Source organism: Gopherus flavomarginatus, chromosome 12 (genome assembly GCF_025201925.1).
Source record: "Gopherus flavomarginatus isolate rGopFla2 chromosome 12, rGopFla2.mat.asm, whole genome shotgun sequence".
NCBI classification, from domain to species: Eukaryota; Metazoa; Chordata; order Testudines; family Testudinidae; genus Gopherus; species Gopherus flavomarginatus.
Window position 1 is genome coordinate 47,266,985 of NC_066628.1, and position 24,708 is coordinate 47,291,692.

General features: G+C 41.3%; 1 protein-coding gene across 4 annotated transcripts in view; it reads left to right on the top strand.

Moving 5' to 3' along the window:
* Positions 1-24,696, top strand: part of KCNJ2 (potassium inwardly rectifying channel subfamily J member 2) — a 63,130-nt gene extending 38,434 nt beyond the window's left edge. For 2 of the 4 annotated variants that reach the window (XR_007769009.1, XR_007769011.1), the window contains exon 4: positions 24,572-24,696. The gene's annotated coding sequence lies outside the window, so the exon portion shown is untranslated. Of the gene's footprint in view, positions 1-3,743; positions 3,830-5,113; positions 5,130-24,571 lie in introns of those variants that run through there. The other 2 variants (XR_007769010.1, XR_007769012.1) reach the window with 2 other exon arrangements.
* Positions 24,697-24,708: the final 12 nt, after the last annotated feature.

A 24,708-nucleotide genomic window follows, 5' to 3' on the forward strand; every position in this document is an offset into this window, starting at 1 on the left:
CCACACATCAACCAGCCCAAAAAATATAATTGTTTTCTCACTCATTGCACTAATACTTACGCCAATATTCTTCCTCCAACAGTGGTTCTCACGTTATGGACTATTACTTAAACAAGAGATTGTCTGCTCCTCTAAATTGTCAATCTCAATTCCACAACTTCCCTGAAGCAATGAATTTTCTTTGTTCCATAAACAAGGTAGTCATCAGATAATCTGAAGAGATGAAATGAAAATTAATGTAGTGTATTTGATTTAGCTGCTTGGTTATGTCTTCCTGTTATTCTGTTTGTATCCTCGTCAAATGTAGGACTTTCTATTCATTACACTCTCCTTTCTTCTCCTTGCCAGCATCCTCTACTGTTGTATCATCCACAGTTCATTTTACAGTGAAGTTCTTCCCTCTTGTGTATTTTGTTATCCTTGCACATTTTGCAAATTATTATCGCGGTTGAATTTACACAAAAGAAAATTAAAATAGGGATCTAATGGTTTTGCCAAGGAAATTGTGTACATATGCTCAAACAGAATACCTAGAACTGTCTCTCTCATCACTTCTCAAGGTGGATCTTCTGCCAGTGTAACAGCAGTTCAGTCAGCTGATTTGCTGAATTAACTCTTGATATTTTGAAAGAAAGCATGCAGAAATCTTACCCAATGTGAGATTTGACTGGTAGACTCCAAGATCAGAATTTTAGCTAGGCTTCAGCTACCATAGCTAAAAATTGCATCTATTTTGCTTACGTGCTGTGGCATTCAGTTAAATCAGGATAAATTATTTTCTCTCCTCGGAAAGTTTCTCGCACTAGTGCTGGTTGTAAGCCTGCTTATCCTTCCACCCCTGCTGCATTTCTTTTTTAGACAGGGTTGAGGCTGCAGAGTAACACCGGTAGTTGTTGGGGTTTGCTGTGGGTTAGTCCAAAAATTTGGTCCCTACCATGGAATCTGGGATCTACCATCAGAGAAGAAAGTCACCCCAAATCTGCAAAAATCCCTCAGTCTGTGGAGGGAAACAATACACTTTGTGCTGGAGCCTTCTCTCTTCTATGATGCACTCCATACTTAATATGAGAGATTAGTTGGAGAAAAGGAAGTGAATCTGGGCATTGTGGTTGCAAGAGTGACGGCTGTTTGAAACTCTCTCTCCTGTACTCAATTTTGCCTAAAGAAAATTGGCCAAATTCTCTTCTAGTATAAACTGTCTCAGCTCCACTGTAGTCAATAGAGCTCCGCTAATTTACTCCAGCAGAGAATTTGGCCTAGTCTCTCTTGCACTACCTGAAGTTACCACAACTGACTGATGTCCAGCCCCAAAATCATCACAGCCACTTCCTGACATAGCCAAACATTCAGTGGCAGCGAGGATTACATTACACCTTCTGAATGACAGAGAACCCAAACAAACCTGGTAGTAATCAGTTAGTCATACAGTCTATAGTGTAATTACAGCTCCACAGATTTAGACTACATTTTGAATTTGCTCCCCAGACAATGGGTAATTACCGATCCCTAGATCCAGAGTAGCTGGATGAATTTAAGGCTTACAATACTGGCATACATACACAGTGTCATGTGTCTGTGGAACAGAGCTGTGGAAAAAACAGCATCATATACCAGGTATAATACTGTACGTTCATCTGTGTGGAAATTCTTGTGGGTAACCAATGGAAGACAAAGATGAACATCAGCAGGGAATTCTGCAAGGGCTCTGATAAGTGCACACTTGCTGACCAATGACTGTCAAGAGAGCCAAAACTTTCTTTGTAGGGTTAGCTGGGATGAGTTCTTTATTCATAGATTCACAGATCACCAGCCCCAAAGAGACCACAGAGACCATCTAGTCTGACCTGTATAATGCAGGTCGTAGGAATTCCCTGAATTAATTCCTGTTTGAATTAGAACAGATCTTGTAGAGCAAACATTCAGTCTTGATTTAAAAATTGCCAGTGATTATCCACCACAACCCTTGGTAAATAGCTCCAATGGTTAATTACCCTCATCGTTGAAGTGTTGTGTTATTTCAGTATATTCCTTTGGGGAATGTGTAATCATACTCATTGGAGTGCTGTGAATAGAAAAAAACCCCCATCGCTTATTAACTGTAACTGCTGACAGATTACCTGCTGACAATTAGAGGAGAAGTTGAGTATTATCTCTGGTGGTATAACATCATCAGAGCTCATGGAGCTGCACCGGAGGTTGGCCCATGGCTTGTGTGGTATTTAGTGCTTCCTAAATTCTTCCTTCTCTCAGCTTTTATTTTTGCTATGACTCTCCCCAAGCATTGAGTATGTGGTGCATGCTGCATTATCACCCAATCCACATTTTCCCAGGACAGACGCTAAAATAATACAAGGAGGAAAGGATGGCTCAGATTGGTGCAAAGAATATGAATGATGCTGTCCTTTGCAGCTATACGGCGCCTTTGACTTGAGAATGCCAAGCTTTATAAACATAAATTAGATTTCAAAACACCCCAGAGAGATAAGCAAGATTTTTTTATAGCCACATGAATGATGACTAATTTGAGACAAAGTGAGATTAAGCAACTTGACAGGAACATGCAGCAAGTCAGTAGCAGAGCCAGACATTGCAAGTAGGAGTCCTGGCTAGAACTGTGTGACTCTTTTGTGATGAAACTTGGGTTCACAGCCTCATTCACAGCCATGGTTTATGAGCTGCATGGCAAAACTGGGCTGAGTTTCAACAGAACATGGACTGATTTATAGGGATTGAGTGGAAAACATGTAAAACTGGTGCTACTGCAGGATTTCTATGTGATACCAAACCAAACTCTAGAGTTCAAGCTGAGTTTTGCTCTGAATTTCTGGAATCCAGATGGATCCAAACTAAAACCTCAATTTCAAATACTTCCAAACACAGGGGCAGGCCGGGGGGAGAAGCACAATATCTAAATCCCAGTTTTGTGGCTTTTGCAAAAGCCGTGGAGGTGATATCTAATAACCAAGGCTACATCTACACTACAAGCTGGCTTGTGCTAAAAAAAGTAGAGGAGCCATGCTAATGTGGACAGTAGAAGCACCTGCCAGCAGCCCGGAGTACGTACCCATGAAACTCAGGCGGGTTTCTACTTGGGATAGCTAGTGCTGCTGCTTGCTGCTGCCCAGGGTACTGCAGCTACACTACTGTTTTTAGCATGCTGGCTCAGATGGGAGCAAGCACATGTATGTCCTCGTGAGCTGGGAATCAACCCCGTAGCTCAGAGTATAGACATAATCTAAGAATATTGAGGGGTAATAATTTTATGAACATTGTATGTGACCTGGTCAATGAAGTGAAGTTATTGTATATTGGCCTGTAAGTCTTTCCTGCATGACTGTGTTGATCTAACTTAATAGGGAACTGTGGGAAAAACAAGAAGGGAAGCGACTCAATACTTACAGGTAAGCAACCTCCCAGCAAACACTGGGGAGGCAATTACAAGACAATGGCTTACATGCAGGCCCCCGGCTGAAGTGACACTGCTCTCTTGCCAACACTAGGTTCTAAGGAGACTAAACAGCTAAGGAAAGGAGGGGATGTCAGTTGTCAGGGGCTGTCCAGGGAGACAGAGTGACACAAAGAGACACTCTGCAGAGAACACTAAAGAAATTGGACCTCCCAAACTAACACTGAGGGGTGGTAAGCTCTAGATGGAGAGATGTGTGTATAGACCAGCTTATTGTTTTTAAGATCTGTTTTCTCTTAAATGCTTTGGTTCTAAATAAATCATATTTTGCTTGAAGAAGGCTGTCTGGCTGCTGGATACCAGTGTCATTGCTCCTAGAGGGAACAGAATTGGAGGCATTGAAGACAAGTCAGGCCTGCTGAGGTAATCATGGTTGATCACAGGGGACTGCTGCCTGGGTTTGGTCTGAGATTGGGTGAATCACATGATTCCACTCTGAGACAGGTGATAGGGAGGCCTGAAACCTGAGACGGAGTCCAGGAGGGGCCAGGGGCAGTTAATCCAGTAAGTGTGACAGCTGACATCCACCTCTCCACTCAAAACTATTGCAAATAATCAACTGGAGGGACTAGCTCACATTCTGCCAGAGTAGGGAGGGTGAGGAGGGGGGACTCGATGACTAGTTAGGTCTTGCCCATTTTTTATTTGCACTGAGAATGCATGCAGAGCAACACTTGTCAATAGGATCAATAAAAAAATATTAAAAATTAAATCCACATACCAGATAAGGTAGCAGAGCCTGAGCACTCTCCATTTTACCCTTGTAAACCTGCCCTGAAATTTGAAGATTGCAGATCTGTGTGTTCTTTTTCTCCTGTCAGGCTGCCTGCACTAATCAATAGTACGTGGTGTGGAGAAAGTGAATAAGGAAGAGTTATTTACCCCTTCACGTAAAAAAAAAAAACAAGGGTCACCCAATGATATTAATAGGCAGCAGGTTTAAAAAAAATATAAGGAAGTAGTTCTTCATGCAACTTATAGTCAACCTGTGGAACTCATTGCCAGGGGATGTCTGAAGTCCAAAAGTTTACCTGGGTTCAAAAAAGAATTAGATAAAGTCATGGAGGATAGTTCCATCAGTGACTATTAGCCAAGATGGTCAGGGAAGCAACCCAGTGCTCTAGGTGTCCCTAAACCCCTGATTGCCAGAAGCTGGGACTGGACCACAGGAGGTGGATCACTCAATAAATGCCCTGTTCTATTCATTCCTTGAGAAGTATCTGGCACTGGCCATTGTCAGAAGATGAGATACTGAGCTAGATGGACCATTGATCTGACCCAGTATGGCTGTTCTTATGGTTTTATGTAGTATTTATCTCTTGAAATCATAGCAAAGTCATTTTATTTTGCTTCCTCTTCTATTGTTGAAGCAACAAACCTAGTGATCTTGGCTAACGACCAGCAGCCCACGAGCTGAATGCATCTTTCATTGTCTCCATTCTCGTTCCACTGATGTCACTAGGGTTATGTTGGTGTACCAGCTGTGAGTCAGGCACAGACCACAAGTCTTCTGAAATATTGAGGAGTAATATGATGGGAGGTGGGCAAGGGGTCAAAATCTGTATTTTCTTGATCTGACTTTTGCCACTTCCCCATCTCTGCTTATAACCCAACTTCTTTCATGTTTATTCCTATGGGGAAGTGAAGAATAAGGCACTGAATTGGACAGGAAGAGCTGAATGAAACACAAAGCTTCACTCTCTTATCTGCAGTTCTCCCAGCAGACCAGGACTAGCGCTTGTGTACAGCGCAGAAGCATGTCTCTTCACTGAAATGTATTCTCATGATCACACTATGCTTACCCTGCATTCTTTACAGGCTGGCTGCCGATAAAGTGGTGCCTGGGATTTACGGGTTTAAAGGTCCATAGGAATCAGAAAGTTTTCATAGAGTCACAAATTCACAGAGTTTAGAGCCAGAAGGGACCATTCAATTATTTAGTCTGACCTCCTGTATAGCACAGGACATTGCATTTCACCCAGATACTCCTTGTATTGAGTCCAAAACTTGTATTTGGCTAAAACATAGTCTTGATTTCAAGGCATCAAGCTATGAAGAACCCTTGTTCCTAGCTGTATAATTTTGCCTTTAGCTGTATTAAAATGCATTTTGTTTGAATGGGCCCAGCTTCCCAACTGATCCAGATTGCTCAGTCTGACTGCCCTGTCCTCACCAGTACTGACCATTCCACCAATTTGTGTGTCACCTGCAAATGTTTTGGCATACTGCTATCTCCTCCAGGTCCAGGAGACAATCCCTTGTAAAACTGTTCCTGGGGAATGGGGAAGGCATACTTCCACTCCACCTGCAACATGGAGCTATGCATTCATCATATAATTCAGCCCTTAGTGGAAAGGGAACTATTTTCCTGGAGCCTCATTCTAGAGCGTACCTGATCACCCCCTTGGAGAATCCTATCATGGCACATTAGATTAGCAGTAGGCTTAGCTGAATGTGGTAGAGTTGAAGCTAGTTTGAGCTGTGGGAACTCTCTGTATGTTAAAGACACTGTTTATCTTTTCACTGGAAATTCTCCTTCTCACATTCTGCTCCTTTATTCTCCAACATCTCTATGCACATTCCCCATTCTACGAGTTCTCTCACCTGTTTTTCAGAGAATGCAATAACCAGATAATGGTGGAGGGTGGGATTTTCAACAGCCCCTCAATGACCTGGGAGCATCCAACTTTCAAACCCATGATGTGTGAATGGCTTCAAAATACAATGAAACAAATTGGCAAGGTGCTAGTCAGTGGGTGATGGAGCGATTCCGGGGCATGGAATTTGCTCTCTTTTAAAAATCTGGCTCTCTGCTTAAAAATAAAATAGATGTAGACCCAGATGTACTGAAAACCCATCCTGAGCACATATGACCACTTCAGTGGGGCACTATTAATAAGCAGAGGATCTGGTCCTCCCCTCCACTGCACCAGATTTATACTGGCATGGAACTAGTGAAATGGAGTCAGGAATCAGTCCCAAAATTATTATTATTGTTGTTGTTGGAAAGGGACGTGAAGGAGGAAGACAAACAAAGAGTTATTACTTAAGGTCACTTTGAGGTCTGGCCATGCACAACATGGAAGAGCCAGAAAGCATTGAATTCACATCCCCATGGAGAGTGAAACTGTTGAGGAGGATTATATAGTTATAATAATGTGCCGGTCAATTTTGCAGTCAGACATTGCATCAAAGAGGCCAGAGTATCCACAAACAATATGCAATCTACCATACGATGAAGGGTTTGACTGTAATCAAAGCACTTAGCAGTGGGACTGCCACCAGCAGTGGCTTGACACACAGCTGTCTGCCAAGAATCCGCTCAAGATAGAGAATGCTGTAAAACCATTGGGACTGTGTGGCTGGGCACAGAGGAATATGCTGGACACACTTTCTCACCACTTCCTTCCTTCATGGTAAATGGAACAGTGAAAAAATTAGGTATATAGCTGGCTAAATCTGCATCCAATTTCGCTGTGGTCACCAAAAGCCATTTGTTAGAAGAAATATGCCTGACCTGTATTCTGAACAAAGATGAGTGCAGGAATAAGAAGCACATTGTTTGTAGGCCATCGCTTAGGCTGCCACTGAACTGGGAAAACTTATCTCCTTACCCCAAATACTGGGATACTGGTGGTGACATGTTCCCCCAATGGGTGTCTGTGTCTAATGAGGAGAGGCATTGCATTGCAGACTCCATCTCCAGGATGAAACAGCCACTTAGCAATGATACCGCTTCTCTTATATTTATTTGGCTATTTTAAACTATTATCTGCTATTCCTATTTCATTATGGCTTGGTAACTCCGAATCCACGATTCAACCTGACCTGGCTTCACATTCAGGTGTTGCAACGCCTAACTTTTAAGCACTTAGAAACTCACAGGACTGTAGCTCTTCCATTTGTTTTCTTGGATAGATGCATAGAGGGGTGTGTGTGTGCGTGCGCGTGTATGTGCATGTGTGCATTTTCTTTCAATTTAAGTTGCATTTGAGTCTATTTAAAAAAAGACACCTGAGACAAAAGAAAGTTCCAAGTGTAGCCATTATAATAAAATACACCTTAGTGCTGCTATCTGAAAATCCTCAAACGCATCAGCAGCACGCACTTCTGCCTGAGAAATTTTAGGCTTTTAGAAACCTGTTAACGCTCTCATAATAAAATGCCAGCTCTTACTGCCCAGCTTGCATCTTAACCTAGCTATTTTAGAGACTCCAGCCCACTTGGATGGAAGGTCCCATCTGCTGCACTTCACTGCCAAAATCCTGGGAAATTTAAGTATTGCTTTGCCCTCTGCCCTGCAAATGCTACTGAAAATCCCAAATGCAGCTGGGTGCAAGAAAAATCAATTGCTGAAATCTCCCCTGAAGCAGCAATGCATACACATTAGCATGCATTCAGTCGCTTCCTGGAACAAACATACAAACAACCGTGACAGCAGACTTTAAACACTGGACTCATGTTGTGCCTGGTTCCTCCTCAAGACTTCAGAGATGATCTGTATGGAAGTCAATTGCAGTGCATCTTGCAAGTATCTTATCCCCTCTTTATAAACCTCTTGGGCTAAATTAGTTTTTTGCGCAACCTGAGAAAGGTCATACACGTAGGGTATCTTGCTTTGACACAGAATCTAAGGATCAGGCAAATATAAGTCCTCTCTGGTATGTTAGATCCCACAGACACAGGATGCCTGTAAGATGAGAAAAATACCCTTGACTTTAATCAACAGCTTTCAAGAGCTTACAGACAGGTTTAACAACCATAAATCCTGTATGTGTGGCAATCTGTTAGCAGTCTCTAAGACATACTCTGGCTGCAACGTCTTCTCACTCAACACGGTCATACCCAGAAAACATAAATGGGAAACCATTTTCTCTTAATGTCAGTCCTAACAGTGAACCCCAGCCCAAATCAAAGATGGGCAAGCCAGCGTGCTAAGGATTTCTGAGTAACACCCTGGCAGTCATTGTTCCCCACTGACGATCTTCGCCCCATGGATGTTCATGGCTGAAATGTTGTCCAGCTGGGAGGAACAGAGCCTGGGATGAGTGGGCTTGATTCTAACAAACCCTGCTTTCGTGAATTGTGTCCTTTTTCTTGGTTCTGTGGCCCTTAAGAATTTCCATTAATGTAAAGAAGTGCCTGTTAGATATATTCTTATCCCTGGAAAAAAAATAATGTCTCCTCATCAGAATAACACTTTGCAATTACATCATGTTTCCTTTTCAAAGCACTTCAGTTAATTAATATATTAACTACTTTTGGGGGGGAAGTGAGAGCAAAAGGAGAATCCAATGAAAGCAGATGATGACTCTGCTCCTTTCCCCCCAAACCTTCACACCTCATCCTCTGCTTGCGACATCACAATCAGTTCCTTTGAAGGACTGTCACATCATAAGGATAACCCAATCATCTGGGGATAGGGCTCATTTCATTTGCCATCAGTGGTAGATTGAGGAGGGCAGCACACGTTTAACAGCACACAACACTTCAGCACACAACACTCTAATGAGCTACCCAACACTTCAGCACACAACACTTTAATGAGCTACCCAGAGTGCACCGCTCCGGAAATCGATGGTAGTCTAGGACCATGGACGCACACCACCGAATTAATGTGCCCTAGTGTGGACGCGTAAAATCGATTTTATAAAACCAGTTTTATAAAACCGGTTTTAATAAGAAGCAACAACACCCTTATACTAGAGACATTTTAGGTCTGTCGAATTAGAGTTTGGAATATGGGCAGAACTCTGAGATAAGCATTCTTTTATTATAGAAAAGAGCCATGTGGTCTTTCACAATTAGGGCCTTGGTTTTATGTTTATGTTGCTTTTATGTTTTATGTTTCACTTGAAAGTTTATTAAATAGATGATCAACTGCAAATAAAAGAATGAAAGAGTTTTATTATTATTATTCATACCATTGTAGCATCTAGAGTCCCAACCGAGATCAGGTCAAATACATAGAGAATGTACGATCTAAGCAGCCAAAGACTGGGAAGGGAAATGAAGGCACTGAAGGGTAAAATGACTTACTGAAGGTCACACAGCAGATCAGTGACAGAGGCAGGCATAGGCCCCAGGTTCCCTGGTTCCCTAGTCACTATACCACATTGTATTGGTAAAGGTGGTTGCTATTCAGCTCTGATCATAATGGATATATCTTGTATTGGGCTGCATGAAAGAGGAGCATCCTGGCTTGATTTTTAAATGAGGCCCATAACAAGGGAGCAAAACAAACAGGAATAAAAATGAATGAGGAGCAGAGTAAGAAAGGAAAGACAACCCCAATTAACTTAAATTCTCAAACACCGGCCAAGGAAGGAAAAAAAAAGATTCCATTTCATGTACCACATCAGGCTAGGCAATCAGGAGATCCTTTCACTGTGGCCACGTCTACACTACAGCATAAAATTGAAATTATTAAAACCGGTTTTATAAAATCGATTTTACGCGTCCACACTAGGTCACATTAATTCGGTGGTGTGCGTCCATGGTCCTAGACTACCATCGATTTCCGGAGCGGTGCACTCTGGGTAGCTCATTAAAAGAATGAGAGCAATAACTTCGATTTCCGTCCACACTAACCCTAAATCGATATAGTAATATCGATTTTAGGGTTACTCCTCTCGTTGGGGAGGAGTACAGAAATCGATTTTAAGAGCCCTTAAAATCGATTTAAAGTGCCTTGTAGTGTGGACGGGTACAGCGTTAAATCGATTTAACGCTATTTAAATCGATTTAATGCTGTAGTGTGGACCAGGCCTGAGAGATAAGACAAATTAGCTGTAACCTTCAGGTGTACTTCACAGTCAGCCGCATGTTTTATTTATTTATTTACTTGGCTTTTCTCCCTGAGATAGGAGTCAAGCATTAGAATTCAAGTTGCAGCTGATGCCACCGTAGATATGGAAAGAGCATGGAATTACATGCACACAGCCAACACATCTGCGATGTGATTCAGATAGAATCCAGCACAGTGCGGCTTGTCAATCCTTTCTGCCTACAGACGGCTCAGGATTAGCAGCATGACAAATTGACATGTATGGCAGAGCCCCTGCGGAGGACTTCACACCTAAATGCTAAGGTGGGCTGATGGCTCTGTGGATCTGGGTAATGGATTCACTGCAACTAGTGTCTTGCCAGGAGCAAAGTCTCATCCAGACACAGGTAGCACCTTTCCCATCTACATTTATGTACCTGCCTAGATTCTTTGCTGCGTTCATTATCCCCTGGGCACAGCCAAGGATCCAGTTGAGATTGCTGGATTCACAGGCTGGCTCTGCACCAGCCCCTGTACAGATAACCACTGCATCAAAGCTGCTGTAGATTACAATGGCCAGCTGCAGCCCCCCCCCCTCGCCTCCTCTCACCTGCGGCATAGCCCCTGCCCTGCCTGTCTCACCAAACCTGTGGGTGTGTTCAGCGTATACCTAACTCCACACAAAATGGTCTTGTGGGGCAGAGGCAGGGACTCCTTTTATTACTTTTAGCCCATTATATAGGGTACTCACTCAGGATGTAGCAGACAGTGGTTCAATTCCCCATCTCTTCTTGCTGAGACCTACATCTTCCAATGGTTAGGGCACTCACCTGAGAGGCAGGAAACTCCTCTTCAGATCCCTTCTTCTCATCAGCTTGGGGCAGGGGGAACTGAACTGGCAAGTACTGTAACCAGTGGAGTCAAGGTTATATGGGAGAGTGCGCTGTGGATTATGGTAAGAGAGACCACAGCAGTGATGGAATGACCAATGACTGGAGGTAGCTTATGGGAAGAAAGCTGCTACACCATGCCTGGCCAAGAGGAGATGCAGTTGCGGTGGCTGGAACCCCATTACACACTCAATGAATTCTTTATTATTCAGGACAATCTAGGGCATTGAAAGGCAATGATGCTTCTAGAGATGTTGTCTCTTTCTTCCAATCTGTGCTGATCACATGTAGCTTTTTTTCAGGGTCTTCCGTTTCATGAAACTGGAGCTGGACACCAGTGGAATGTTCTGTACTCCCTAATTAAAATAGAGGGGCATATACAAATTCGAAACATTTGATACAATTGATACTTGATATCATTAACCTGTAATGAAGATCAGCCTGTAAGTATCCATCTAAACCCAGTTAACGTGTCCTTCTAACATTAATTACTTTCACACAGTGTGCATGACTTCCTTCCAGTGTGCATGGAGGAAAGAAGAGAGTGACAGTAACAAAAATAAACTATGCCCCTCCCAGGTCATAAAGCTCAGCACCTACATAGTGCTTTATAACCTGAGATCTCGTTGCAATAAGAATAAATTACATTAAATAACAGTCTGGGTAGACTGCATATTTTGCAGACTTAACTAGATCTCACTATAGGTGGAGATTTTTGTTCTTGCTCATAAAAGTTGTACTTCATCTTGTTGTTCATTTAAACTAAATGTGCCCTAACTGCATATTTCTTTGTTGCTACATGCAATAACATTTGATTGGCTGGGCAAAGCAGTTAATTGTTCGGTATTGTACATTCTGTACATATTAAGGAACACCAGCAAATTGTTGCGCATGGGTGTGATAGTAGGAACACTATTGCCATTAATTAATTGATAATAGGAATTACATGTGAGCACCACCGATTCCTAGGCTGAAACTTGTTTCCCTTAATGTGGCTGCCTGTTAGTCCCTCATTCACTGTTTATGCAGCTGAATCTTAGGCAGAATCCTCTTGAGCAGCAAATCCAGGAAGCGTTTCAGAATGTGCTTGTGGGGTTTGGCAGATACAAAACAAATGCATCTACTTTCTGAACCAGAACCTGTCATGAAACTTCAGGTCCTTAGTCACCCTTCAAAGAAAACCAATTTAGGATGTTTGAATTCTATTCCTGCAGAGTTATGTTCCTGTCACGGTTGACAGACAGAATTTGCACCATCTATAAGAGGTGGAGGGGGGAACCATTCTCCCTTGAAAGAAAACCAAATGCTCGGAGTGGCAAAACATTGAGTGGATTTCTAGTTCAGGAATATTAACATGAGAAACACATGTGGGCCGTAATGTATCTTTTTAACACACTAGTTCGAAGTAGTTTGTGATTCAAGGGTTTCTCTCCAGAGACTAGAACTGATATGCACAATTATGCGGGAAAGCAAAGGGCGTTGTTAAGAGCAATATTTCCTTATAATGGGGAAGCGGGGACTGTAGTTTATAACCACAGGACCTATTTTGAGGCACTGTGCTAGAAATGGAGAGGGTTGATTGAGTGCCTTAAAAGATAGAGATGGCTATGTGGGGAAGCTTGTTACTGACACATGCTGCTAATGGCCAGTGCAGACTGAACCACTGATGGTCGCACGTGTCTAGCTGGTAGGATCCCGAACATGCCTGCAAGCAGACTTGGAGCTATTTGGTGCTCACCAGAAGCAGTGGCATTCTACAGCTAGACCATATTGTGTTCCAGGACACACTCGTAAGTGCTGCCTCTTGAGGCCTTTTTCATCATCACCCTTTTGGTTTTGGTTGCTCCTTCCATTTTCACCCAGACTTATTCTGAAGGATGAGTCAGTGGCATTGTCATCACTGCCGTCCCACCCGCCTGCCTAAGATGGGGCCAATGTCTATAGAGGAGAGGTGAGATAGAGACAGCTAAGGTCAGGGCCAGGATGGAAGGACATTTATTATACCCTTCCAAGCTCCATCTGTGCAATAGATAATACAGCCCCAGGCCCTTTGACGTTGGTGAATCTTGGGGGATCAGCGAGATTTGGGGGCAGGGCCAATTCTTGGAGTTTCCTTCTGCCAGGTTTCCTCTGGAGAGTTCTCAATCCTAAAATCCCGTGAGGTGATACATCAACTAAAGGCTAATTTATTTGTGTCTCAGATATATGCAGGAAAGCAGACATATTTCTGGTGAAGCCTTTCTTTGTCTCTGCAATAATCAAATACATTTATAGCACTAATTTAGTGCTATTAAAGTTTAGAGATATTAGGTTTTGAGTGTATTTATAGAGGAAGCAATTACCTTATAAATGCCATCATTAGGATATGACAATCAATATAAAGTATAAAAACAAACAAAAAGCCTCCAAACAACAAAAATCAATGCAAGGATTTTATAGCATTCAGCACTATCACAATCACTTTTATCAGTTCTTTTCCTGGTTTTAATTGATCATCTGTAGCAAGGTGGAAGAATTAGAGAACATTGTTTCCCCAAAGGCCATTGCTATAGTTTACCAGGAAGCAAGGTAGCAAAAACAATCTAAACGTCCTATTTCAATCAGTTTAGAGACATCTCGCAGCTGATGGGTTGTTCTATTGGCGGTAGAAATGAATCAATGAGGTAGTGGTCAGACCTGATTTCAGACTGAGATTATGCCTGGGACAGGATTCAGGTATCCTGTGATCTCCTCTTGAGAGATTTGTGTCCAAAATTGAATTCAAGAGCGAAGCCAGATGTTTTCAGAATAAAATAATTTTAGCTGCAAGAAAACAAAGCCAATAAATAAATATGCTCTATTTGTAAACTAATTCTAACCTGTGCTTCCAAAACAAAAAGGAAAAAGATAATTTTGCTTTGGGGTTATATATATGTATCCCAAGAACTCATCAACTTTTGTGAGCACTAAAATGTAATTCACATGATTTGGGGTGTATCAGACTACAATTAAAGAGCAGGCATATTAATCATATTTAATGGAAGTTTAGTGAACATGAAGTAATTCATTGGACTTCAGGATTTTGCTTCACTGGTTGAGATTCAGACCCAGTGTGGTCTGCATCATGTTTATGTCTTTGTAATTTGGACAAATGGGAGTCCCTCCATGGTGCCACTCAGTTGAGAAAAGGCTAAAATTGTACTAGGAGGAGTTGTAGCGCCTTTGCTCAAAAAGATTTTGGCATCTGTGTCTGCCAATGGTGAAATTCTAGTAGGCCTGGGCTGGAGGATGGGGGAGTAACAACAGTGGGACTGCTGAAAGGGATCTAGACTTCTGCCCCAACCTAGAGGACGCAGTAATCTCTGCATAGGGAAAAGAGTCTAGCTTTTCAAATGTAAGTAGGCCCATATGGGAGCTGCTGGAAGCAGCAGACAGTAAGTCCCTCAGCCCACGACAATTCAAGCAGCTCCCATTGGCCGGGAGCAGTGAACCAGTGGCCAGTGGGAGCCGAGATCAACCGGACCTGAGGACAGGGAAGGTAAACAAACCGGCCCGGCCCGGCCCGCCAGGAGCTTTCCCTACACAAGCAACGTCCCAAGTTTGGGAAACACTGCCCTAGTGGGATTTTCAAAAGCATCTGGGTGCTTTAGGTGCCTAGTTTGGCATCCGTCTACATCTCTAGTCACCTTTGAAAATTGGACCCCAGGCTCCTGAACCAGATGATTTCCCCTCAGAGTAAAGAGAAGAAGACTGGTCTTGTGGTTAAGGCATTGGTGTAGGACTTAAGAGCTCTCTTTTCTGTTCTTGGCTCTGCCACAATTATGGGTCAAGTCAATTTAAACACAGGTCTCCATTTGCCATCTGTAAAATGGAGATGATAACACTTCCTTAATTCCCAAGAGTGTGGTCAGGGTATTTAGACTATAAGCTCTTCCAGGTGGGGAACATCTGTTACTCTTATATTTGCAGCCCCTTGCACAATGGGGCTGGGCCCGGTTGGTGCTATCATCACGAAAGAAATTCTGTAGAAAATCAAGTACATATCCGTATATATTCCTATGCTATATCTTCTAACATGATAAAGCTGCAAAACTTGCTAATTCACACTGGTCAATTATAGTGGTATCAGAAGTTTGATTCAGATGTTTTTTCCAAAATATTCAAAGTTTAACTTTTTTTTTTTTTATTACTCTGAGTTCCTCTGAGGTTATGAATTCTAGCCAGGACTGGAAGTTTGGAAGTGACAGAAATAACTAGGACTATAAATCTCTTGAGATTTCCAGCCAAACTTTGAAAGCTCAAAGTTAATCAGACTTTTCAGAAGCTACAAAGAGTTTTATAAGTGGGAAAAATTCAAGATGGACAAGTTTTGTTTTGTTTTTCCCCCTTTAATTTTTGGGAGAGGTTTCTGAATTGTTTTCTTTTTAAACCAGTTCAAACCATATGGGCAGCAGACATGAAGAAAATAAGATTCCTTCTTTTTTCTTCTAATTGATTGTTCCTTTAAAATTTTGTTTTTTTGATGGATACATGATTTAAGGTAGAACAAAAAATCAGTGCAGATAAAATTTGTCAACTTTTCAAAAAAGCCGCACACACACATGCACACAAAATCCCAAGCATAAACTGAACACCGTAGTAAATCATGATATATGGTAAGTAAATCAATGTGGTAATGAGAAAGCTTCATTGGCTGCTCTGAGGTACAAAGTAAAAGATTTTCAAACTGGCAGTTACATCCCATCTGATATCTGGTTATGCAACTAATCTAATGGTCCAAAAAAGCATCAATAAATTCATCTTTAAGAAACATAAAATGGGATTTGGCTTAAAGAACAAAAGAACCTGTGCGTGAAGTTTCCACATTAAAAACCCATTGCTCTTCCTGATTCCTGGGACTAAGATGCAGTTTGAAAAGAAACAGACTATTCTATAATTTTAGGGCGGGGAAACATTTATTGTAAAGGAGACAAGTTCACAAAAATATTTGGTTCAAGTTTAATTTAAGAAAAAAAAATCCTAAATTTCCGAGCACTTTACTCAACATTGCTAACAATCTAAATACGTCTGTGATGGATTCCCGGGCTCAGAAGATTTAATGGTGTTCAGAGAAGTGCTCTGGTTTCAGATTTTGTGCTCTGGAGTTGTTTCTGTCATTACTGGTTGTGTGGCAGTGCGTAGTAGAGGCTGCAACCAAGATTGGGCACCCATTTTGTCAGGAACAGTACAAATACAGAGTGAGACAGTTTGCAATCTAAGTAGACAGGACAGATGGGGAAACAGGGATAGTGAGCTGTACTTCATGGTCATACAAGGCTGTCCAATGTCAGTGGCGAAGCTACGTTTAGAATCCAGCTCCACTGACTCTCAGTTCAGCGCTCTATCCACTAGCTTTCACTACCCTCTCTAACTTTTTTCTGATCCCACAAAAGACCATTTTACCAGGTGTTTCACTTGTCCGTTTCCTCCATAAAGTGGCTTAGAGTAGCAATTACTATGAAATCTTTGAGATGGGGGGAAAGTAAATAAGGAAGTGTTATTTACTCCTTCTCCTAACACACAAGCTAGGGGTCACCAAAAAAAATTAATAGGCAGCAGGTTTAAAACAAATAAAAGGAAGTATTTTTTCACACAACGCACAGTCAACCTGTGGAACTCCTTGCCAATGGATGTTGTGAAGGCCAAGACTATAACAGGGTTCAAAAAAGAACTAGATAGATTCATGGATGATAGATCCATCAAGGGCTATTAGCCAGGATGCGTAAGGATGATGGCCCTAGCCTCTGTTTGCCAGGAGCTGGGAATGGGCAATGGGGGATGGATCACTGGATGATTACCTGTTCTGTTCATTCCCTCTGGGGCACCTGGCATGGGCCACTGTCGGAAGACAGGATACTGGGATAGATGGACCTTTGGTCTGATCCAGTATGGTCGTTCTTATGTGCCTCTGACTGTTGCCTTTTGATACAGGAGGCCAGAAAAAGAGAGCCTGCCTATTAAAAGAAGATAGGTTCTGGAACTGACCAACCCAGAGACAGGATTAAAAAAGCTGATGGGAGATTTAGAGTAATGAGGGATTAACTTCAAAAAGTTCAGACCAGCAGTTCAATTCAGAAAAATACCACACAGTTCAGGGGCCAATTCTTTAACTGGGGTAATTCTGGATGCCCCAGTGAAGACCCTCTAGGATCTCCAGTACAGCATTATTATTTCGTTCTCCCACCCACCATGTGCATGTCTCAATCTCCAAGTCAAAGAAGCTATTCCAGTTACATCAGCCCCAGAGCTTTAGCCAGATCATATCTGAACTACCTAAAGTCTGTACACATCAGATGGAAATATCATGAGGAAACTGTTTGCAGGACTTCTGGTTCTTTGTTTCTAGTTGGGCTGAAAACATCACAGGTAAAACCCTGACCCTAGTGAAAACAACAACAGTTTTGCCGTTGACTTCAAAGTGGCCAGATTTTAACTCTGTGACAGCTGGCACTTCTGCTGTATGGGAGAGCTCAGCGGGATTTTGAGACTTTGAAAAATGTCTAAAACTATTTTGGGGGTTGTAGATTATTTTGCTATTTGAATCATTCTCCCTTCTCCTCCTCCCAGTTTAAACTATTGTGTTTTAAAGAGAGCTGGTCAGGAATTGTCAAATGAAATGCTTTTCCCTCAGAAAATGCCAATATGGTAAAAGTGAAACTTCATGAGAAATGGTTGGTTTTGATGAATGTCCAGATTGGAAAAATGTTTAGAAAAATATTTCAAAATTGAAACACCCAGTTTTGACATTTTCTAAATGAACAGGTTCATTTTTCAGTTCAAAATGATAATTCATTCAAAAATTTTAGTTAGTTTATACTAAAATATGGTTAAAATTCAAAAAGTTGAAATCAAAAGGAAACATTTTGAGTGACCCAATCTGAATGTTTGTTCATATGATCAGTTCATAGATTTTTTTTTTTAGATTAACTTCTCGTCCCATATTGAGATGGGAAAAGGCTTCTAAATCCCCCAAACTCTCATGTGATTGGAAAACCGGTTCCTGCCCAACTCTAATTTTAAAGCACCTTTAATTTTTTGTTTTAATTATTTTTGATTAACTCAAACTTTGTGATATGCAATCAATAAAGATTCTTGATTGAGAAGCTCCAATTGGTATGAAGCAGTGGAGCTCCACTAACTCATCTGATTTCCAGCAGCTGAGGATCTGGCTCTGTTTAAATAATGACTATTCCTCCTACAGGATGGCTAGGAAGGATTACATCTAAACACACATGGAACGGCCAAAAACTCAGGTTTTCCAGAGCCAAATGGAACCTGCCCCTGAAAGGTTAACGTTCTCTGCTAAATCTGGGATTCAAGTGGGTTCCAAACATGGGAGAATGAACTCCCCTAAGCCAAATTTCAGTTGTTCGGTTTCTAGATCCATCCTTAAACTAGAAATGGACGGGTATGCAAAAAATTTTTAAAAAAATAATTAAAAGCAGGACGAGTTTTAAGCAAATTTCCCTGAACCACAAAACATGTCATGTCGTTTTTCTTCACTGTCAGTAATAATAATTGCTAGGACAATTCCTGAAGGCCCAATAAGCCTTTCATGTGCAACAGATGGAGGTGTGTGTGTGCGGTGGGGTATATTCATCTTGATTGCTTCCAGGATTTCTGATATTGGTGGCGTAGTTAAACTCAGCTAGTCCTTCCTTTTCTATGCTGTCTCATATTAGATGCACTCCATGTAACTAATGGCCAATAAATGTGGAAAAAATAAATTAAATCATGGTTTTAGGTCAGAGTCAATTTGTGGCATTGTCTACCGCAGGAGGTTATAATATCCAGTGCTTTGGGTTGAGCTTGTCATTTCTCAAATCTCAAAATTCTGGTGATAGCCCAATATTCAAAATTTTAAATATTAGAATAAGTTGGGAAAATGTTTGACAAATCAACTCCCCTCTCCATTTCTTTGGTGGGTTGTTGAAACTGGTCAATATTTTTCTAACTTTTGAAATATTTTTGAAATCTCTTGGGTTTTTTCTCTCCTTTTCCAGCTAGCTTTAACTACAGCCACATTTAATATAGGACGGGATAATTTAATGACCAAAAATACATGTAGTTGTAATTATACAGTACACACTAAAACAAAGAGAACAAATCTCATGCTTCAGGGCATAAGTTGGTCACCTTCAGGGAGGCCAGGAAGGAAATTTTCCACTGTATATACCATTGCACTATTGGCAAGTGTATGATATTTTGTTGGGTTTGGAAGGCTGTCTTAAAATGAAGCTTCTGGGGTTGCTCACCATGAGATGCAGAATATCAGACCCGATGGGCTGATTCTCTTTTTCTTGTGTCTGTTTTTAGATTGCTGCTTTTAAAACATAGTGGTGACAGAACGGAATCTGTTGCAAAAGCTTTTAAGAAAAGATTCTTGAAGAACATCCAGGTCATAATATCTGCATTTTATCTCACTCTATGCTGGAAGTGTATACTCTACTGTAAGTCCTATTATAAACAATTAGAAATGAGGCAGATCCAGATCCAAACTTTGAGATAGTTTGGGGTTTGGAACTCTGGGTCGCCTCATTGTCCAGAGAGGTTCCAGATGAATCCACATCTCAGCATGAGTGGAAGATGAGGGTCTTTTGGTTCTGGGGTTTGGTTTAGGTCCATCTCAATAAACTATGTTGACAGGCACAACCTAGGGAATTTATCCTGCATCTGAAAATGGAATAAACAAAAGATTAAATTTGTTTTTCTGAAGGATGTAGCTCTGAGACGAAGATAAAGTAACTAGAAATGTATTTTACATGTAAATTAGGTGGAGCAACAATGGGTTCTTTATCTTTATTTGGTGACATGCCCTCAAATTGTCCCAGACTCTGGGAGGAGAAAACGTTTTCAAGTCATCCCCAGAGATTATGAGACCTAATAACCCCTGGTATTGTCTGAGATTGTTTTGCAGCAAATTAGGAAATGATCAGAATCCAGCCTGCCACTGGGGACTCTTTCAAGCTGTATAATCAGAATAATATAACTTGTATTGGTCAGGGCATGGATTCAAAAAGCAATTTAGAGGCAAAAGGGCAAGCATCCAGACCATGCTATGTAGATGTGAGTTATGTATTTTGCATTTTACTACTCCCCTTTGTAGAATCTGGCAGTCAGATGCTCAACGAATACTAGTATTTACTGCATGCAAACTCCTTTGAAACCATACAAGACTGCACAAGCTCAGCACAACAAATTGGATTGTTGCACACATGCAAGGCAATAGTTCTCAGGAAACGTAGCACAGAGGAAGAGAGTTTGGAAGCTCAGTTTCACAGTACGTTCAGAAAACCAAGAGGGAGATGGTGCAATAGGTGGCATTTTTAAGCTGCAATGGAAGGAGACAAATGCATCTGAAAGCCCACCGAATACCTTGTCCATCGTATTGTAGTGACTGCTACTGTGTTCCGAATGGGCATGGGAAGAGGAGTGTTGTCCCTTGGCTAGAACAAAGGTCTGGGTCTCAGGAACCTTCCTGAATTCTATTGCTGGTTTGGCCACTGACTAGTTCACTGTGTGATTTCGGGCAAGTCACTTAACCTGTTTGTAAAATGGGTATAAAAATATTTATTTACCCCACACGACTGTTGTGAAGCTTAAATAATAAATGTTTGTAGAGAGGAAAGACTCAGCTTGGAAGGAAGATCTATATGTAAAAAAGTTTCTTTATAAGAAATGTTCCATGTTTCCATAAAGGCTTATGAATGATTTCCTCCCCACCCCCAACTGCCTCCTTTAGCATCTTCCTTTCCCCAGTTCATGTCCTTAGTGCATCCTAAACCTCACTGAAGTGTTTGCTTGGCCACAAATATGTGTTTCACTCCTCCTCTCTCTGGGAATATTTGTCTTTTACTTGTTACAAAGAAGAACCTTGGCCTTAGAGGAAAGTGATATGAACAAATTAAACCCTTGGGAATCACATTTGCTGCTTTTGGTCACACAGTTTGCTTAAGAATTGTAGTTCCTAATGTGTCAGGCTTCATTGGCCATAGATTACGGTGCTATATAAGCATCAGGTTTTGTATATGCCATATCCCATAGTGATTCTCCTGAATGAAGAGTATCATTCTAGAACATTACCTGACAAATGAGAACAGGGGATGGCAATACTTAGGCTTTCTTACAGCTTGCGAACATTTTAATATTTGGAAACAAGTTCTGCTCTCAAACCCACTGGTGCAAATCTGGAATAACTTCAGTTGAGTTATTCTGGATTCACCCAGGTGTAAATGAGAACAGATTTTTCCCCTCAATTTCATCTTTATATTTCAAATGAGAGGCCAGAAGATTGCACCGGAAAATGTGAGGCCAAATTGGATCCTGATTAATCCCACTGACTTTAAGATGAAGTGTGTTGTTTTTTTTTCACTTGTTGTTGTGAACTAACCTCTTAGCATCTTTCTCAGCTCTCATAGCTACATCTTCTGGGCAGAGTTAACTCAGGTGATCGGCACCTGGTCTGAGCACCAGGGTTAGCCTCACCTCAATGTGAGGAGCCACGCTGCAAAACCACACCTGAGTTACTATGTCCTCACTAGGGCTGCACTCACCTCTGTGTTGCCAGGGCTTCAGAGGGCATAAATGATAGCTCTCTGTGCTGCAGTTAGCTGAGGCACTCAATAATTCTTTTCCAGGGAACTGTGGGAAAACTTGTTTGTCCTACTGGGCGCATGGGGAGGGAAGGGGAATTGTGGGAAGGTTTTTGGGGTCTATCAGCACTTGAGTGACTTGGCTTGCATCCTTAGTGCAAAGTGAAAGGATTACCAGTTTGTGTGAAAGCAGCAGCCGAACACACACCCTCAGCTGGGCCAGATAGCTCAGGCTTCAAGCATCACTAAACTTAGGCGAAAGGGTGATTAGGACAACTCCTGAGTCAGAGCCCAGACTAACTCTGCAGTGAAGACGTACCCTGAGATACACATGTTCCTTTGTTTAAATATCTCTAGTGCCAAAAATCCCTAGAGCTAATATTACAGAAGCAAGAGGACCATATAAACTGCAGGTGTTATGAATTCAAAATTAGGAATGGGGGGAGTTGTTTTAACTATTTGAGAATACAATTAAACATTGTGGATTCATAAAGTTCATTTGAACACAGAAGTTCAGAGGTTTGTATTCCTTAAAGGCTAGAACGTAGGTAAAAACAGCAAAAAAGAAAAATAGTATTACAGGCACTCTTGAAAACTTTACCCCAGGGCTACACTGGGTTTGTCCCTAAGTAGTGAAAGAAACATCACCTCCCTCCCTGATCCTCTCAACCATGATGGTTTTTATGGCCAGTCATTTGGGGCACCTTTCTGACATGCTGGGCTTATACTTGGTGACTATGTGGTAAGTCCTGAATTCAGGCTTAGGCTTTTAAGATCTCTCTACGTGAAATGTTCCCATATGTTTGCCATTCCCTGGCAGACTGTTCAGGCCAAAGATATTAAATGGAATCTGTGTGATGCAGACATCAGAAAGGGAAGATTTTAGATTTGAGCACAAGACTGGGAGATAAGAATTCCTAATTTTTCCTAATCCTTGCTCTTACCTTCTCTCCCTTTTGTAAGTATGGAACAAGCCACATATGAGAATTTTCCATGATGATTTAAAGTCAATGCTTGCTATAGCTGCTTAGCACTCTCATATCAGGCCATCACCTCTTTGTAGCTAAATTTATCAATCTTTCAAACAGGGCTAACACATCGCAAGGGTCACTTAATGTCAGCTACTCTTTGTAAAGTGCTTTGAAGAGGAGCAGCACTACACACATACTGTCTAGCAATCAAGTCAAAGTAAGCCTGATAAAACAAATTAAAACCAGTTAACACAGCTGAAGTGGCTAATCCTTTCAGCCATTATAAAAGCAAGTATTCAAACAAGCTGATGAGTTCATTTCCTTGGCATGGAGATTACACAACAGCTACACAGCTGAGATGTCCCAATAATAATAATAATAATAATAATAATAATAAAAATCAAAGGTTCCCAAAATTATTCTTTATGTATTTGCCTTGCAAATGTAAACTGTCCATGTTATAAGTGCATGACTAGAATGTTTGCCACAGTGTGTGTGTCTCTTCTCTCCAGCCCAGGACAATAAGAAATCACAATTCATCTCAGTGCTATCAGAACCCCAAAGTGGAAAAAGAACTAATATATTTGAAGCAAGATACATTTTAAAGAGAATGGGCACCACACTATCCTATGTACAAAAAGGGAACAAATGGGCATCGATAGAAGAATGGAATAGGTGGCCTTAAGTCTGATCCTCTCTCCAATTGCTGTTGTTCTTCCAACAGACTCTTATGAAGAGCAATAAAAGAAGAACAAGTGGAAATCTCGTGGATCTCAGTTCTAGTGGTGGTCAATCTAACATTTCCAAGTGGAACTATGAAATAGACAAATGCGGTCAGGTTTGTTATAAGAAACTTTCCAATGCCTTTGGAGGACATCATTATATTTCAGCTTTGTAAATTCTTATACTTCTAGCAAAGGAAAAAGCATTGGACTGTCCCCTGGATAACAAGGAAATCCAAATAATAAAAATAAACATAAATGTTGGAAGGGATAACAGACCTCATGCTTCAGGACATAAGACAACTTCTAGTTATTGAGGTCTGGTGGAAACTATCCCTATGGGTAGGTTATCTAGTAATTACCTAATGCAGGACTTCTTCCTCTGAAGCATCTGGTTGTTTACTGTTGACGACAGGAGACTGCACTAGATAGACCACTTGTTCTGACATCCATCCATTGCTTTTCTAAATACCTGTCACTAGTAATAGCTGGGTACATTTTCCCTGAGTTCAAATTCTGCCCTGGCTTGAAGTCATAAGGTTGCACAAGATGTCTAGGTTAGGGCAGAATTTGGTCCTAGATTTGCACTTTTGGTGCCCTTGGCATATTTTGGAAAGAAGAGAATGGCATTTGTCAAGGATTCCAACAGCCTTTTGATTTTTCCCAAATGGAAAAAAACTTAGAAGACCTCAAGAATATGACCACAAAATTCATAATATAAACTTGAAGTCTGCAAAATGATGGCACAAATATGAAATTCTAAAACTCTGGCTGCCACTTCAAAGAGTACAAATATCCACAAAGCCATCCAGATTGCAAAATATTTTTACTTCGGATGGAAAATTTAATGGTGCAAACACCAGTTTCTCTCTTCTATTGTAGGAAGTTCTAAAATATGCTCTATGCTGTTTACTAACAGAAACCCAGCATTTGCTGGAAATACTATATGAAGTGACTCAAGTTCAAATATGCAGAGAATTTAAAGGGCTATTGCCAATTTTAAGATAAAAATAATGGGCCAGATTCTGAGCTGGTTTTAAGCTGGTATAATTCCAGTGAAGTCTATAGTTGTTTGCATTTTATACCAGTTGAAAATCTGGTCTTTTGTATTTAAAATAGTTCCTAAATATTTTTTTCATCACCTAGGTCATTGGCCTGGAGCAGTGAACTGCGGCCACTGGGAACCTCAATCGGCCGAACCTGCAGATGCGGCACGTACACAAACCGGCTTGCCACACCGGGGGCTTTCCCTGCACAAGTGGCAGGACAAGTTTGGGAACCAC